This window comes from Macaca fascicularis, chromosome 1 (genome assembly GCF_037993035.2).
Source record: "Macaca fascicularis isolate 582-1 chromosome 1, T2T-MFA8v1.1".
In the NCBI taxonomy this organism is placed as follows: Eukaryota; Metazoa; Chordata; class Mammalia; order Primates; family Cercopithecidae; genus Macaca; species Macaca fascicularis.
The window spans coordinates 88,859,826-88,876,513 of NC_088375.1; positions in this window are offsets into that span (position 1 = coordinate 88,859,826).

Consider the following 16,688-nt stretch of genomic DNA (forward strand, 5'->3'; position numbering starts at 1 on the left):
TGCTAAGACAGTTCTTGTGGAATTGGCAAAGTGATATTTGGAAGCCCATAGAGGGCTATGGTGAAAAAGGAAATATCTTCAGATGAAATCTGGAAAGAAGCTTTCTGAGAAACTGCTCTGTGATGTGTTACTTCAACTCACAGATTTACATCAGTATTTCGTGGATCTCATTGCTAGCCTTATTTCTGTGGAATCTGCGAACAGATATTTCGGACCCCTTTGAAGACTACAGGGCCAAAGGAAATATCCTCCGATAACAAAGAGAAAGAAGCTGTCTGAGAAACTTCTTTGTGTTCTGTGAAATCATCTCACAGAGTTTCAGCTTTCCCCTCAAGAAGCCTTTCGCTAAGACAGTTCTTGTGGAATTGGCAAAGTGATATTTGGAAGCCCATAGAGGGCTATGGTGAAAAAGGAAATATCCTCAGATGAAATCTGGAAAGAAGCTTTCTGAGAAACTGCTTAGTGTTCTGTTAATTCATCTCACAGAGTTACATCTGTATTTCGTGGATCTCTTTGCTAGCCTTATTTCTGTGGAATGTGAGAACAGATATTTCGGATCCCTTTGAAGACTATAGGGCCAAAGGAAATATCCTCCGATAACAAAGGGAAAGAAGCTCTCAGAGAAACTTCTTTGTGTTTTGTGAAATCATCTCACAGAGTTACAGCTTTCCCCTCAAGAAGCCTTTCGCTAAGACAGTTTTGTGGAATTGGCAAAGTGATATTTGGAAGCCCATAGAGGGCTATGGTGAAAAAGGAAATATCCTCAGATGAAATCTGGAAAGAAGCTTTCTGAGAAATTGCTCTGTGATGTGTGACTTCATCTCACAGATTTACATCTGTATTTCGTGGATCTGTTTGCTAGCCTTATTTCTGTGGAATCTGAGAACAGATATTTCGGATCCCTTTGAAGACTGTAGGGCCAAAGGAAATATCCACCGATAACAAAGAGAAAGAAGCTGTCTGAGAACCTTCTTTGTGTTCTGTGAAATCATCTCACAGAGTTACAGCTTTCACCTCAAGAAGCCTTTCGCTAAGACAGTTCTTGTGGAATTGGCAAAGTGATATTTGGAAGCCCTTAGAGGGCTACGGTGAAAAAGGAAATATCCTCAGATGAAATCTGGAAAGAAGCTTTCTGAGAAACTGCTCTGTGATGTGTGACTTCAACTCACTGAGTTTCATCTGTATTTCGTGAATCTCTTTGCTAGCCTTAATTCTGTGGAATCTGAGAACAGATATTTCGGATCTCTTTGAAGACAATAGGGCCAAAGGAAATATCCTCCGATAAGAAAGAGAAAGAAGCTTTCTGATAAACTTCTTTGTGTTCTGTGAAATCATCTCACAGAGTTACAGCTTTCCCCTCAAGAAGCCTTTCGCTAAGACAGTTCTTGTGGAATTGGCAAAGTGATATTTGGAAGCCCCTAGAGGGCTATGGTGAAAAAGGAATTATCCTCAGATGAAAACTGGAAAGAAACTTTCTGAGAAACTACTTAGTGTTCTGTTAATTCATCTCACAGAGTTACATCTGTATTTCGTGGATCTCTTTGCTAGCCTTATTTCTGTGGAATCTGAGAACAGATATTTCGGATCCCTTTGAAGACTATAGGGCCAAAGGAAATATCCTCCGATAACAAAGAGAAAGAAGCTTTCTGAGAAACTTCTTTGTGTTCTGTGAAATCATCTCACAGAGTTACAGCTTTCACCTCAAAAGCCTTTCGCTAAGACAGTTCTTGTGGAATTGGCAAAGTGATATTTGGAAGCCCATAGAAGGCTATGGTGAAAAAGGAAGTATCCTCAGATGAAATCTTGAAAGAAGCTTTCTGAGAAACTGCTTAGTGTTCTCTTAATTCATCTCACAGAGTTACATGTGTATTTCGTGGATCTCTTTGCTAGCCTTATTTCTGTGGAATCTGAGAACAGATATTTCGGATCCCGTTGAAGACTATAGGGCCAAAGGAAATATCCTCCGATAACAAAGAGAAAGAAGCTGTCTGAGAAACTTCTTTGTGTTCTGTGAAATCATCTCACAGAGTTACAGCTTTCCCCTCAAGAAGCCTTTTGCTAAGACAGTTCTTGTGTAATTGGCAAAGTGATATTTGGAAGCCCTTAAAGGGCTATGGTGAAAAAGGAAATATCCTCAGATGAAATCTGGAAAAAAGCTTTCTGAGAAACTGCTCTGTGATGTGTGACTTCCACTCACTGAGTTTCATCTGTATTTCGTGGATCTCTTTGCTAGCCTTATTTCTGTGGAATCTGAGAACAGATATTTCGGATCCCTTTGAAGACTATATGGCCAAAGAAAATATTATGCGATAACAAAGAGAAAGAAGCTTTCTTAGAAACTTCTTTGTGTTCTGTGAAATCATCTCACAGAGTTACAGCTTTCCCTTCAAGAATCCTTTCGATAAGACAGTTCTTGTGGAATTGGCAAAGTGATATTTGGAAGCCCATAGAGGGCTATGGTGAAAAAGGAAATATCCTCAGATGAAATCTGGAAAGAAGCTTTCTGAGAAACTGCTTAGTGTTCTGTGAATTCATCTCACAGAGTTACATCTGTATTTCGTGGATCTCTTTGCTAGCCTTATTTCTGTGGAATCTGAGAACAGATATTTCGGATTCCTTTGAAGACTATAGGGCCAAAGGAAATATCCTCCGATAACAAAGGGAAAGAAGCTCTCTGAGAAACTTCTTTGTGTTTTGTGAAATCATCTCACAGAGTTACAGCTTTCCCCTCAAGAATCCTTTCGCTAAGACAGTTCTTGTGGAATTGGCAAAGTGATATTTGGAAGCCCCTAGAGGGCTATGGTGAAAAAGGTAATATCCTCAGATGAAATCTGGAAAGAAGCTTTCTGAGAAACTGCTTAGTGTTCTGTTAATTAATCTCACAGAGTTACATCTGTATTTCGTGGATCTCTTTGCTAGCCTTATTTCTGTGGAATCTGAGAACAGATATTTCGGATCCCTTTGAAGACTATAGGGCCAAAGGAAATATCCTCCGATAACAAAGAGAAAGAAGCTTTCTGAGAAACTTCTTTGTGTTCTGTGAAATCATCTCACAGAGTTGCAGCTTTCACCTCAAGACGACTTTCGCTAAGACAGTTCTTGTGGAATTGGCAAAGTGATATTTGGAAGCCCATAGAGGGCAATGGTGAAAAAGGAAATATCCTCAGATGAAATCTGGAAAGAAGCTTTCTGAGAAACTGCTTTGTGTTCTGTTAATTCATCTCAGAGAGTTACATCTGTATTTCGTGGATCTCTTTGCTAGCCTTATTTCTGTGGAATCTGAGAAGAGATATTTCAGATCCCTTTGAAAACTATAGGGCCAAAGGAAATATCCTCCGATAACAAAGAGAAAGAAGCTTTCTGAGAAACTTCTTTGTATTCTGTGAAATCATCTCACAGAGTTACAGCTTTCCCCTCAAGAAGCCTTTCGCTAAGACAGTTCTTGTGTAATTGGCAAAGTGATATTTGGAAGCCCTTAGAGGGCTATGGTGAAAAAGGAAATATCCTCAGATGAAATCTGGAAAGAAGCTTTCTGAGAAACTGCTCTGTGATGTGTGAATTCCACTCACAGAGTTACATCTGTATTTTGTGGATCTCTTTGCTAGCCTTATTTCTGTTGAATCTGAGAACAGATATTTCGGATCCCTTTGAAGGGTATAGGGCCAAAGGATATATCCTCCGATAACAAAGAGAAAGAAGCTTTCTGAGAAACTTCTTTGTGTTCTGTGAAATCATCTCACAGAGTTACAGCTTTCCCCGCAAGAAGCCTTTCGCTAAGACAGTTCTTGTGGAATTGGCAAAGTGATATTTGGAAGCCCATAGAGGGCTATGGTGAAAAAGGAAATATCCTCAGATGAAATTTGGAAAGAAGCTTTCTGAGAATCTACTTAGTGTTCTGTTAATTCATCTCACAGAGTTACATCTGTATTTCGTGGATCTCTTTGCTAGCCTTATTTCTGTGGAATCTGAGAACAGATATTTCGGATCCCTTTGAAGACTATAATGCCAAAGGAAATATCCTCCGATAACAAAGAGAAAGAAGCTGTCTGAGAAACTTCTTTGTGTTCTGTGAAATCATCTCACAGAGTTACCGCTTTCCCCTCAAGAAGCCTTTCGCTAAGACAGTTCTTGTGGAATTGGCAAAGTGATATTTGGAAGCCCATAGAGGGCAATGGTGAAAAAGGAAATATCCTCAGATGAAATCTGGAAAGAAGCTTTCTGAAAAACTGCTTAGTGTTCTGTTAATTCATCTCACAGAGTTACATCTGTATTTCGTGGATCTCTTTGCTAGCCTTATTTCTGTGGAATCTGAGAACAGATATTTCGGATCCCTTTGAAGACTATAGGGCCAAAGGAAATATCCTCCGATAACAAAGAGAAAGAAGCTGTCTGAGAAACTTCTTTGTGTTCTGTGAAATCATCTCACAGAGTTACCGCTTTCCCCTCAAGAAGCCTTTCGCTAAGACAGTTCTTGTGGAATTGGCAAAGTGATATTTGGAAGCCCATGGAGGGCAATGGTGAAAAAGGAAATATCCTCAGATGAAATCTGGAAAGAAGCTTTCTGAAAAACTGCTTAGTGTACTGTTAATTCATCTCACAGAGTTACATCTGTATTTCGTGGATCTCTTTGCTAGCCTTATTTCTGTGGAATCTGAGAACAGATATTTCGGATCCCTTTGAAGACTATAGGGCCAAATTAAATATCCTCCGATAACAGAGGGAAAGAAGCTCTCAGAGAAACTTCTTTGTGTTTTGTGAAATCATCTCACAGAGTTACAGCTTTCCCTTCAAGAAGCCTTTCGCTAAGACAGTTCTTGTGGAATTGGCAAAGTGATATTTGGAAGCCCATAGAAGGCTATGGTGAAAAAGGAAATATCCCCAGATGAAATCTAGAAAGAAGCTTTCTGAGAAACTGCTCTGTGATGTGTTACTTCAACTCACAGATTTACATCTGTATTTCGTGGATCTCTTTGCTAGCCTTATTTCTGTGGAATCTGAGAACAGATATTTCGGATCCCTTTGAAGACTATAGGGCCAAAGGAAATATCCTCCGATAAAAAAGAGAAAGAAGCTTTCTGATAAACTTCTTTGTGTTCTGTGAAATCATCTCACAGAGTTACAGCTTTCACCTCAAGAAGCCTTTCGCTAGGACAGTTCTTGTGGAATTGGCAAAGTGATATTTGGAAGCCCATAGAGGGCTATGGTGAAAAAGGAAATATCCTCAGATGAAATCTGGAAAGAAGCTTTCTGAGAAACTGCTTAGTGTTCTGTTAATTCATCTCACAGAGTTACATGTGTATTTCGTGGATCTCTTTGCTAGCCTTATTTCTGTGGAATCTCAGAACAGATATTTCGGAACCTTTTGAAGACTATAGGGCCAAAGGAAATATCCTCCGATAACAAAGGGAAAGAAGCTCTCAGAGAAACTTCTTTGTGTTTTGTGAAATCATCTCACAGAGTTACAGCTTTCCCCTCAAGAAGCCTTTTGCTAAGACAGTTCTTGTGGAATTGGCAAAGTGATATTTGGAAGCCCATAGAGGGCAATGGTGAAAAAGGAAATATCTTCAGATGAAATCTGGAAAGAAGCTTTCTGAGAAACTGCTCTGTGATGTGTTACTTCAACTCACAGATTTACATCAGTATTTCGTGGATCTCTTTGCTAGCCTTATTTCTGTGGAATCTGCGAACAGATATTTCGGACCCCTTTGAAGACTATAGGGCCAAAGGAAATATCCTCCGATAACAAAGAGAAAGAAGCTGTCTGAGAAACTTCTTTGTGTTCTGTGAAATCATCTCACAGAGTTTCAGCTTTCCCCTCAAGAAGCCTTTCGCTAAGACAGTTCTTGTGGAATTGGCAAAGTGATATTTGGAAGCCCATAGAGGGCTATGGTGAAAAAGGAAATATCCTCAGATGAAATCTGGAAAGAAGCTTTCTGAGAAACTGCTTAGTGTTCTGTTAATTCATCTCACAGAGTTACATCTGTATTTCGTGGATCTCTTTGCTAGCCTTATTTCTGTGGAATGTGAGAACAGATATTTCGGATCCCTTTGAAGACTATAGGGCCAAAGGAAATATCCTCCGATAACAAAGGGAAAGAAGCTCTCAGAGAAACTTCTTTGTGTTTTGTGAAATCATCTCACAGAGTTACAGCTTTCCCCTCAAGAAGCCTTTCGCTAAGACAGTTTTGTGGAATTGGCAAAGTGATATTTGGAAGCCCATAGAGGGCTATGGTGAAAAAGGAAATATCCTCAGATGAAATCTGGAAAGAAGCTTTCTGAGAAATTGCTCTGTGATGTGTGACTTCATCTCACAGATTTACATCTGTATTTCGTGGATCTGTTTGCTAGCCTTATTTCTGTGGAATCTGAGAACAGATATTTCGGATCCCTTTGAAGACTGTAGGGCCAAAGGAAATATCCAACGATAACAAAGAGAAAGAAGCTGTCTGAGAACCTTCTTTGTGTTCTGTGAAATCATCTCACAGAGTTACAGCTTTCACCTCAAGAAGCCTTTCGCTAAGACAGTTCTTGTGGAATTGGCAAAGTGATATTTGGAAGCCCATAGAGGGCTACGGTGAAAAAGGAAATATCCTCAGATGAAATCTGGAAAGAAGCTTTCTGAGAAACTGCTCCGTGATGTGTGACTTCAACTCACTGAGTTTCATCTGTATTTCGTGAATCTCTTTGCTAGCCTTAATTCTGTGGAATCTGAGAACAGATATTTCGGATCTCTTTGAAGACAATAGGGCCAAAGGAAATATCCTCCGATAAGAAAGAGAAAGAAGCTTTCTGATAAACTTCTTTGTGTTCTGTGAAATCATCTCACAGAGTTACAGCTTTCCCCTCAAGAAGCCTTTCGCTAAGACAGTTCTTGTGGAATTGGCAAAGTGATATTTGGAAGCCCCTAGAGGGCTATGGTGAAAAAGGAATTATCCTCAGATGAAAACTGGAAAGAAACTTTCTGAGAAACTACTTAGTGTTCTGTTAATTCATCTCACAGAGTTACATCTGTATTTCGTGGATCTCTTTGCTAGCCTTATTTCTGTGGAATCTGAGAACAGATATTTCGGATCCCTTTGAAGACTATAGGGCCAAAGGAAATATCCTCCGATAACAAAGAGAAAGAAGCTTTCTGAGAAACTTCTTTGTGTTCTGTGAAATCATCTCACAGAGTTACAGCTTTCACCTCAAAAGCCTTTCGCTAAGACAGTTCTTGTGGAATTGGCAAAGTGATATTTGGAAGCCCATAGAAGGCTATGGTGAAAAAGGAAGTATCCTCAGATGAAATCTTGAAAGAAGCTTTCTGAGAAACTGCTTAGTGTTCTCTTAATTCATCTCACAGAGTTACATGTGTATTTCGTGGATCTCTTTGCTAGCCTTATTTCTGTGGAATCTGAGAACAGATATTTCGGATCCCTTTGAAGACTACAGGGTCAAAGGAAATATCCTCCGATAACAAAGAGAAAGAAGCTTTCTGAGAAACTTCTTTGTGTTCTGTGAAATCATCTCACAGAGTTACAGCTTTCCCCTCAAGAAGCCTTTCGCTAAGACAGTTCTTGTGGAATTGGCAAAGTGATATTTGGAAGCCCATAGAGGGCTATGGTGAAAAAGGAAATATCCTCAGATGAAATCTGGAAAGAAGATTTCTGAGAAACTGCTCTGTGATGTGTGACTTCCACTCACTGAGTTTCATCTGTATTTCGTGGATCTCTTTGCTAGCCTTATTTCTGTAGAATCTGAGAACAGATATTTCGGATCCCTTTGAAGACTATATGGCCAAAGAAAATATTATGCGATAACAAAGAGAAAGAAGCTTTCTGAGAAACTTCTTTGTGTTCTGTGAAATCATCTCACAGAGTTACAGCTTTCCCCGCAAGAAGCCTTTCGCTAAGACAGTTCTTGTGGAATTGGCAAAGTGATATTTGGAAGCCCATAGAGGGCTATGGTGAAAAAGGAAATATCCTCAGATGAAATTTGGAAAGAAGCTTTCTGAGAATCTACTTAGTGTTCTGTTAATTCATCTCACAGAGTTACATCTGTATTTCGTGGATCTCTTTGCTAGCCTTATTTCTGTGGAATCTGAGAACAGATATTTCGGATCCCTTTGAAGACTATAGGGCCAAAGGAAATATCCTCCGATAACAAAGAGAAAGAAGCTGTCTGAGAAACTTCTTTGTGTTCTGTGAAATCATCTCACAGAGTTACCGCTTTCCCCTCAAGAAGCCTTTCGCTAAGACAGTTCTTGTGGAATTGGCAAAGTGATATTTGGAAGCCCATAGAGGGCAATGGTGAAAAAGGAAATATCCTCAGATGAAATCTGGAAAGAAGCTTTCTGAAAAACTGCTTAGTGTTCTGTTAATTCATCTCACAGAGTTACATCTGTATTTCGTGGATCTCTTTGCTAGCCTTATTTCTGTGGAATCTGAGAACAGATATTTCGGATCCCTTTGAAGACTATAGGGCCAAAGGAAATATCCTCCGATAACAAAGAGAAAGAAGCTGTCTGAGAAACTTCTTTGTGTTCTGTGAAATCATCTCACAGAGTTACCGCTTTCCCCTCAAGAAGCCTTTCGCTAAGACAGTTCTTGTGGAATTGGCAAAGTGATATTTGGAAGCCCATAGAGGGCAATGGTGAAAAAGGAAATATCCTCAGATGAAATCTGGAAAGAAGCTTTCTGAGAAACTGCTTAGTGTTCTGTTAATTCATCTCACAGAGTTACATCTGTATTTCGTGGATCTCTTTGCTAGCCTTATTTCTGTGGAATCTGAGAACAGATATTTCGGATCCCTTTGAAGACTATAGGGCCAAAGGAAATATCCTCCGATAACAAAGAGAAAGAAGCTGTCTGAGAAACTTCTTTGTGTTCTGTGAAATCTTCTCACAGAGTTGCAGCTTTCACCTCAAGACGACTTTCGCTAAGACAGTTCTTGTGGAATTGGCAAAGTGATATTTGGAAGCCCATAGAGGGCAATGGTGAAAAAGGAAATATCCTCAGATGAAATCTGGAAAGAAGCTTTCTGAGAAACTGCTTAGTGTTCTGTTAATTCATCTCAGAGAGTTACATCTGTATTTCGTGGATCTCTTTGCTAGCCTTATTTCTGTGGAATCTGAGAAGAGATATTTCAGATCCCTTGGAAAACTATAGGGCCAAAGGAAATATCCTCCGATAACAAAGAGAAAGAAGCTTTCTGAGAAACTTCTTTGTATTCTGTGAAATCATCTCACAGAGTTACAGCTTTCCCCTCAAGAAGCCTTTCGCTAAGACAGTTCTTGGGGAATTGGCAAAGTGATATTTGGAAGCCCCTAGAGGGCTATGGTGAAAAAGGTAATATCCTCAGATGAAATCTGGAAAGAAGCTTTCTGAGAAACTGCTTAGTGTTCTGTTAATTCATCTCACAGAGTTACATCTGTATTTCGTGGATCTCTTTGCTAGCCTTATTTCTGTGGAATCTGAGAACAGATATTTCGGATCCCTTTGAAGACTATAGGGCCAAAGGAAATATCCTCCGATAACAAAGAAAAAGAAGCTTTCTGAGAAACTTCTTTGTGTTCTGTGAAATCATCTCACAGAGTTACAGCTTTCACCTCAAGACGACTTTCGCTAAGACAGTTCTTGTGGAATTGGCAAAGTGATATTTGGAAGCCCATAGAGGGCAATGGTGAAAAAGGAAATATCCTCAGATGAAATCTGGAAAGAAGCTTTCTGAGAAACTGCTTAGTGTTCTGTTAATTCATCTCACAGAGTTACATCTGTATTTCGTGGATCTCTTTGCTAGCCTTATTTCTGTGGAATCTGAGAAGAGATATTTCGGATCCCTTTGAAAACTATAGGGCCAAAGGAAATATCCTCCGATAACAAAGAGAAAGAAGCTTTCTGAGAAACTTCTTTGTATTCTGTGAAATCATCTCACAGAGTTACAGCTTTCCCTCAAGAAGCCTTTCGCTAAGACAGTTCTTGTGGAATTGGCAAAGTGATATTTGGAAGCCCTTAGAGGGCTATGGTGAAAAAGGAAATATCCTCAGATGAAATCTGGAAAAAAGCTTTCTGAGAAACTGCTCTGTGATGTGTGAATTCCACTCACAGAGTTACATCTGCATTTCGTGGATCTCTTTGCTAGCCTTATTTCTGTTGAATCTGAGAACAGATATTTCGGATCCCTTTGAAGGGTATAGGGCCAAAGGAAATATCCTCCGATAACAAAGAGAAAGAAGCTTTCTGAGAAACTTCTTTGTGTTCTGTGAAATCATCTCACAGAGTTACAGCTTTCCCCTCAAGAAGCCTTTCGCTAAGACAGTTCTGGTGGAATTGGCAAAGTGATATTTGGAAGCCCATAGAGGGCTATGGTGAAAAAGGAAATATCCTCAGATGAAATTTGGAAAGAAGCTTTCTGAGAAACTACTTAGTGTTCTGTTAATTCATCTCACAGAGTTACATCTGTATTTCGTGGATCTCTTTGCTAGCCTTATTTCTGTGGAATCTGAGAACAGATATTTCGGATCCCTTTGAAGACTATAGGGCCAAAGGAAATATACTCCGATAACAAAGAGAAAGAAGCTGTCTGAGAAACTTCTTTGTGTTCTCTGAAATCATCTCACAGAGTTACAGCTTTCACTTCAAGAAGGCTTTCGCTAAGACAGTTCTTGTGGAATTGGCAAAGTGATATTTGGAAGCCCATAGAGGGCTATCGTGAAAAAGGAAATATCCTCAGATGAAATCTGGAAAGAAGCTTTCTGAGAAACTGCTTAGTGTTCTGTTCTGTTAATTCATCTCACAGAGTTACATCTGTATTTCGTGGATCTCTTTGCTAGCCTTATTTCTGTGGAATCTGAGAACAGATATTTCGGATCCCTTTGAAGACTATAGGGCCAAAGAAAATATCCTGCGATAACAAAGAGAAAGAAGCTTTCTGAGAAACTTCTTTGTGTTCTGTGAAATCATCTCACAGAGTTACCGCTTTCCCCTCAAGAAGCCTTTCGCTAAGACAGTTCTTGTGGAATTGGCAAAGTGATATTTGGAAGCCCATAGAGGGCAATGGTGAAAAAGGAAATATCCTCAGATGAAATCTGGAAAGAAGCTTTCTGAAAAACTGCTTAGTGTTCTGTGAATTCATCTCACAGAGTTACATCTGTATTTCGTGGATCTCTTTGCTAGCCTTATTTCTGTGGAATCTGAGAACATAAATTTCGGATCCCTTTGAAGACTATAGGGCCAAAGGAAATATCCTCCGATAACAAAGGGAAAGAAGCTCTCTGAGAAACTTCTTTGTGTTTTGTGAAATCATCTCACAGAGTTACAGCTTTCCCCTCAAGAAGCCTTTTGCTAAGACAGTTCTTGTGGAATTGGCAAAGTGATATTTGGAAGCCCATAGAGGGCTATGGTGAAAAAGCAAATATCCTCAGATGAAATCTGGAAAGAAGGTTTCTGAGAAACTGCTCTGTGATGTGTTGCTTCAACTCACAGATTTACATCTGTATTTCGTGGATGTCTTTGCTAGCCTTATTTCTGTGGTATCTGAGAACAGATATTTCGGATCCCTTTGATGACTATAGGGCCAAAGGTAATATCCTCCAATAACAAGGAGGAAGAAGCTGTCTGAGAAACTTCTTTGTGTTCTGTGAAATCATCTCACAGAGTTACAGCTTTCACCTCAAGAAGCCTTTCGCTAAGACAGTTCTTGTGGAATTGGCAAAGTGATATTTGGAAGCTCATAGAGGGCTATGGTGAAAAAGGAAATATCCTCAGATGAAATCTGGAAAGAAGCTTTCTGAGAAACTGCTCTGTGATGTGTGACTTCCACTCACTGAGTTTCATCTGTATTTCGTGGATCTCTTTGCTAGCCTTATTTCTTTTGAATCTGAGAACAGATATTTCGGATCCCTTTGAAGGGTATAGGGCCAAAGGATATATCCTCCGATAACAAAGAGAAAGAAGCTTTCTGAGAAACTTCTTTGTGTTCTGTGAAATCATCTCACAGAGTTACAGCTTTCCCCGCAAGAAGCCTTTCGCTAAGACAGTTCTTGTGGAATTGGCAAAGTGATATTTGGAAGCCCATAGAGGGCTATGGTGAAAAAGGAAATATCCTCAGATGAAATTTGGAAAGAAGCTTTCTGAGAATCTACTTAGTGTTCTGTTAATTCATCTCACAGAGTTACATCTGTATTTCGTGGATCTCTTTGCTAGCCTTATTTCTGTGGAATCTGAGAACAGATATTTCGGATCCCTCTGAAGACTATAGGGCCAAAGGAAATATCCTCCGATAACAAAGAGAAAGAAGCTGTCTGAGAAACTTCTTTGTGTTCTGTGAAATCATCTCACAGAGTTACCGCTTTCCCCTCAAGAAGCCTTTCGCTAAGACAGTTCTTGTGGAATTGGCAAAGTGATATTTGGAAGCCCATAGAGGGCAATGGTGAAAAAGGAAATATCCTCAGATGAAATCTGGAAAGAAGCTTTCTGAAAAACTGCTTAGTGTTCTGTTAATTCATCTCACAGAGTTACATCTGTATTTCGTGGATCTCTTTGCTAGCCTTATTTCTGTGGAATCTGAGAACAGATATTTCGGATCCCTTTGAAGACTATAGGGCCAAAGGAAATATCCTCCGATAACAAAGAGAAAGAAGCTGTCTGAGAAACTTCTTTGTGTTCTGTGAAATCATCTCACAGAGTTACCGCTTTCCCCTCAAGAAGCCTTTCGCTAAGACAGTTCTTGTGGAATTGGCAAAGTGATATTTGGAAGCCCATAGAGGGCAATGGTGAAAAAGGAAATATCCTCAGATGAAATCTGGAAATAAGCTTTCTGAGAAACTGCTTAGTGTTCTGTTAATTCATCTCACAGAGTTACATCTGTATTTCGTGGATCTCTTTGCTAGCCTTATTTCTGTGGAATCTGAGAACAGATATTTCGGATCCCTTTGAAGACTATAGGGTCAAAGGAAATATCCTCCGATAACAAAGAGAAAGAAGCTGTCTGAGAAACTTCTTTGTGTTCTGTGAAATCATCTCACAGAGTTGCAGCTTTCACCTCAAGACGACTTTCGCTAAGACAGTTCTTGTGGAATTGGCAAAGTGATATTTGGAAGCCCATAGAGGGCAATGGTGAAAAAGGAAATATCCTCAGATGAAATCTGGAAAGAAGCTTTCTGAGAAACTGCTTAGTGTTCTGTTAATTCATCTCAGAGAGTTACATCTGTATTTCGTGGATCTCTTTGCTAGCCTTATTTCTGTGGAATCTGAGAAGAGATATTTCAGATCCCTTTGAAAACTATAGGGCCAAAGGAAATATCCTCCGATAACAAAGAGAAAGAAGCTTTCTGAGAAACTTCTTTGTATTCTGTGAAATCATCTCACAGAGTTACAGCTTTCCCCTCAAGAAGCCTTTCGCAAAGACAGTTCTTGGGGAATTGGCAAAGTGATATTTGGAAGCCCCTAGAGGGCTATGGTGAAAAAGGTAATATCCTCAGATGAAATCTGGAAAGAAGCTTTCTGAGAAACTGCTTAGTGTTCTGTTAATTCATCTCACAGAGTTACATCTGTATTTCGTGGATCTCTTTGCTAGCCTTATTTCTGTGGAATCTGAGAACAGATATTTCGGATCCCTTTGAAGACTATAGGGCCAAAGGAAATATCCTCCGATAACAAAGAGAAAGAAGCTTTCTGAGAATCTTCTTTGTGTTCTGTGAAATCATCTCACAGAGTTACAGCTTTCACCTCAAGACGACTTTCGCTAAGACAGTTCTTGTGGAATTGGCAAAGTGATATTTGGAAGCCCATAGAGGGCAATGGTGAAAAAGGAAATATCCTCAGATGAAATCTGGAAAGAAGCTTTCTGAGAAACTGCTTAGTGTTCTGTTAATTCATCTCACAGAGTTACATCTGTATTTCGTGGATCTCTTTGCTAGCCTTATTTCTGTGGAATCTGAGAACAGATATTTCGGATCCCTTTGAAAACTATAGGGCCAAAGGAAATATCCTCCGATAACAAAGAGAAAGAAGCTTTCTGAGAAACTTCTTTGTATTCTGTGAAATCATCTCACAGAGTTACAGCTTTCCCCTCAAGAAGCCTTTCGCTAAGACAGTTCTTGTGGAATTGGCAAAGTGATATTTGGAAGCGCTTAGAGGGCTATGGTGAAAAAGGAAATATCCTCAGATGAAATCTGGAAAAAAGCTTTCTGAGAAACTGCTCTGTGATGTGTGACTTCCACTCACAGAGTTACATCTGTATTTCGTGGATCTCTTTGCTAGCCTTATTTCTGTTGAATCTGAGAACAGATATTTCGGATCCCTTTGAAGGGTATAGGGCCAAAGGAAATATCCTCCGATAACAAAGAGAAAGAAGCTTTCTGAGAAACTTCTTTGTGTTCTGTGAAATCATCTCACAGAGTTACAGCTTTCCCCTCAAGAAGCCTTTCGCTAAGACAGTTCTTGTGGAATTGGCAAAGTGATATTTGGAAGCCCATAGAGGGCTATGGTGAAAAAGGAAATATCCTCAGATGAAATTTGGAAAGAAGCTTTCTGAGAAACTACTTAGTGTTCTGTTAATTCATCTCACCGAGTTACATCTGTATTTCGTGGATCTCTTTGCTAGCCTTATTTCTGTGGAATCTGAGAACAGATATTTCGGATCCCTTTGAAGACTATAGGGCCAAAGGAAATATACTCCGATAACAAAGAGAAAGAAGCTGTCTGAGAAACTTCTTTGTGTTCTCTGAAATCATCTCACAGAGTTACAGCTTTCACCTCAAGAAGCCTTTCGCTAAGACAGTTCTTGTGGAATTGGCAAAGTGATATTTGGAAGCCCATAGAGGGCTATAGTGAAAAAGGAAATATCCTCAGATGAAATCTGGAAAGAAGCTTTGTGAGAAACTGCTTAGTGTTCTGTTAATTCATCTCACAGAGTTACATCTGTATTTCGTGGATCTCTTTGCTAGCCTTATTTCTGTGGAATCTGAGAACACATATTTCGGATCCCTTTGAAGACTATAGGGCCAAAGAAAATATCCTGCGATAACAAAGAGAAAGAAGCTGTCTGAGAAACTTCTTTGTGTTCTGTGAAATCATCTCACAGAGTTACCGCTTTCCCCTCAAGAAGCCTTTCGCTAAGACAGTTCTTGTGGAATTGGCAAAGTGATATTTGGAAGCCCATAGAGGGCAATGGTGAAAAAGGAAATATCCTCAGATGAAATCTGGAAATAAGCTTTCTGAGAAACTGCTTAGTGTTCTGTTAATTCATCTCACAGAGTTACATCTGTATTTCGTGGATCTCTTTGCTAGCCTTATTTCTGTGGAATCTGAGAACAGATATTTCGGATCCCTTTGAAGACTATAGGGCCAAAGGAAATATCCTGCGATAAGAATGAGAAAGAAGCTTTCTGAGAAACTTCTTTGTGTTATGTGAAATCATCTCACAGAGTTACAGCTTTCACCTCAAGAAGCCTTTCGCTAGGACAGTTCTTGTGGAATTGGCAAAGTGATATTTGGAAGCCCATAGAGGGCTATGGTGAAAAAGGAAATATCCTCAGATGAAATCTGGAAAGAAGCTTTCTGAGAAACTGCTCTGTGATGTGTGACTTCCACTCACTGAGTTTCATCTGTATTTCGTGGATCTCTTTGCAAGCCTTATTTCTGTGGAATCTGAGAACAGATATTTCAGATCCCTTTGAAGACAATAGGGCCAAAGGAAATATCCTCCGATAACAAAGAGAAAGAAGCTTTCTGAGAAACTTCTTTGTGTTCTGTGAAATCATCTCACAGAGTTACAGCTTTCCCCTCAAGAAGCCTTTCGCTAAGACAGTTCTTGGGGAATTGGCAAAGTGATATTTGGAAGCCCCTAGAGGGCTACTGTGAAAAAGTTAATATCCTCAGATGAAATCTGGAAAGAAGCTTTCTGAGAAACTGCTTAGTGTTCTGTTAATTCATCTCACAGAGTTACATCTGTATTTCGTGGATCTCTTTGCTAGCCTTATTTCTGTGGAATCTGAGAACAGATATTTCGGATCCCTTTGAAGACTATAGGGCCAAAGGAAATATCCTCCGATAACAAAGAGAAAGAAGCTTTCTGAGAAACTTCTTTGTGTTCTGTGAAATCATCTCACAGAGTTACAGCTTTCACCTCAAGACGACTTTCGCTAAGACAGTTCTTGTGGAATTGGCAAAGTGATATTTGGAAGCCCATAGAGGGCAATGGTGAAAAAGGAAATTTCCTCAGATGAAATCTGGAAAGAAGCTTTCTGAGAAACTGCTTAGTGTTCTGTTAATTCATCTCACAGAGTTACATCTGTATTTCGTGGATCTCTTTGCTAGCCTTATTTCTGTGGAATCTGAGAAGAGATATTTCGGATCCCTTTGAAAACTATAGGGCCAAAGGAAATATCCTCCGATAAAAAAGAGAAAGAAGCTTTCTGAGAAACTTCTTTGTATTCTGTGAAATCATCTCACAGAGTTACAGCTTTCCCCTCAAGAAGCCTTTCGCTAAGACAGTTCTTGTGGAATTGGCAAAGTGATATTTGGAAGCCCTTAGAGGGCTATGGTGAAGAAGGAAATATCCTCAGATGAAATCTGGAAAAAAGCTTTCTGAGAAACTGCTCTGTGATGTGTGAATTCCACTCACAGAGTTACATCTGTATTTCGTGGATCTCTTTGCTAGCCTTATTTCTGTTGAATCTGAGAACAGATATTTCAGATCCCTTTGAA